Here is a 2,335-nt window from a genome sequence, read left to right on the forward strand (position 1 = left end):
TTCAGTGTCTGATGAGATACTGTTCCTGGTCATAGATGACACCCTCTCTCTGTGTCCTCACATGATGGAAGGAGTCATTTTACAGGGAATAAAGTAATGGCTTTAAGGAGATAAGCAATTTGCCAATTTTTACACAGCTAAGAACTGATTTAGTATGGAGCCCATGTCTCTATTACTTCAAAGCTTTGGTTAACATGTCTTATAATCCTGCTCTAGTAAGGGAGGCAGTTAAGATTTATTAAGATTTATTTACAAATAACATGTTACATGGAGTAGAAAATAGTGGGAAAACTGCTTTGAAGAAGAGGAAACTTTGAAAATACAACAGACAAATGTAAAGGAACAAGTACGCTAATTGTTTCAAAGGTTAAAACACCATAAGAGGGTGACAGGTGCTATGGGAATGGGACAGTCTCAGAATGGGATCTTACTACTGTGAGACTCAGAGTGTATGAGGATTTCATGCTTTCTTACTTCTTTTTTTTTTTTTTCTTCCTCATGTACTCCTAAGCATCAAAAGGGAAATGTAATGAGAGTTTGTTCCATATGGTCATTCAGGAATCCAGGATTCTTCCATCTTGTGGTTTTTGTTGTTGTTTTGTTTTTGTTTTGTTTTGTTTTTTCTCCGTGGGCTCCTTTAATTACTTTTCAGCTAATCAGTTAATTAGACATGAAAATAGGATTGGGTGAGAGAAGATTTTGTGATCTAGGCCTGCAAATGTCACACTTTAATGCATAGTCCATTCCCCACACCTAATTTTGGGTGAGGCTAAGGCAAGTAGGTTAGCTGTGTGTCTATTTCTACCGCTATATTTATACTGTAAAATATCATTTCTCATCTAGGCCACTTCAAAAGCTTTCTCACCATACTCCTCTCCTCAAATCTTTCCCCTCTCCAATATCTTCTCCAAAGAGTACTTAGCTTTGGAATCCTTAATATTGGCCTGTGATTCCCTCTATGTTCTCTCTCTTTTAATCTAATTTCTTACTACATTGCCCTTGCCTTCCAGAACTTAGGACTCTGCCCTTCCTGCACATGCTCTTCTCCCACCATAAGTCCTCCATTTCGTTGGTTAACTTCGACTAACATTCAAATCACATAAAGTAATAATTAGCAAAATGAGATTATTAATACTAATAATATATTTACAGAGTATATACTATTATAATACATGCCAATGCTGAATACTTTGTGAATATTAACTATTTCGATCTTCCCAATAACTCTGTGGGCAAGTACTCTTATTCTCCCCATTTGATGAATGACATACTTGAGTATTAGTAAAATGGAAAAACTAGCAAGGTCACTAGGCTCATATGTGGCAGATCCATGATTCTTGAACACAGGCATTCTGGTCTCTGATTCCAAACTTTCAATAGTTGCACTATATTGCCCAAAGGATGCTTTCTTGGGGAAGTCTTCTTAATACTCTAGTTCAGGACAGGTTTCCAAGGTATACATCCTCATGATGCTATATACTGTTGCTTCATAGCACTAAAGCAAATAAAATTTTTATTTAAAAAAAATTTATTTAATTGATTATTTGATTATTGTCAAACTGACCTTTTGCGCAGTATTTTTATGGCGTCTAAAACTATTAAACACTTCGGCTAACTTGTATGTTCCTGACACGTTACCTCAGTGGCTGACACATAGTACATGCACAATAAATTTATCTATAGCAAACAGTAGCTCTATTTTCCTAAGTTCTAGGTGGATATCATTTCACTGATTCTTAAATTTTAGAATTTTTAAAATTAAAATAACACATCTGTCAATAAATAGATAAACATCTAAGAATCACTTGGAAGTCATACCCGGTTAACTTTTTAAAAATATGTATATGAATTTGTTATTGTTAAGAACATAACTAATATTTTATTATTTTATTTATGTTTTATAGTACGGATTGCCATAATTTATGTTTTTTAAAATTTTCTTGATTTAGGGGGTGCCTGTGCAGGTTTGTTACATGGACGTATTGTATAACGGTGAGGTTTGCACTTCTAGTGTACCTCTGATCCTAATAAAGAACATTATACCCGATAGGTAGTTTTTCAAACCTCATCTCCCTTTCATTCTCCCTTTTTAAGAGTCCCCAGTGTCTATTATTCCCCTCTGTATGCCCATGTGTACCCATTATTTAGCACCCACTTACAAGTGAGAACATGCACTATTTGATTTTCTGTTCTGAGTCATTTCACTTAGAATAACGACTTCCCATTCCAACTGTGTGGCTGCACAAGACATAATTTCAGTCTTTTTTTTGACTGTATAATATCCCATGATGTGCATATATCACATTTTCTTTTCTTTTTTTTTTTTTTTTTTTTT

This window comes from Mandrillus leucophaeus, unplaced genomic scaffold, assembly GCF_000951045.1.
Source record: "Mandrillus leucophaeus isolate KB7577 unplaced genomic scaffold, Mleu.le_1.0 Scaffold33, whole genome shotgun sequence".
Classification (NCBI taxonomy): domain Eukaryota; kingdom Metazoa; phylum Chordata; class Mammalia; order Primates; family Cercopithecidae; genus Mandrillus; species Mandrillus leucophaeus.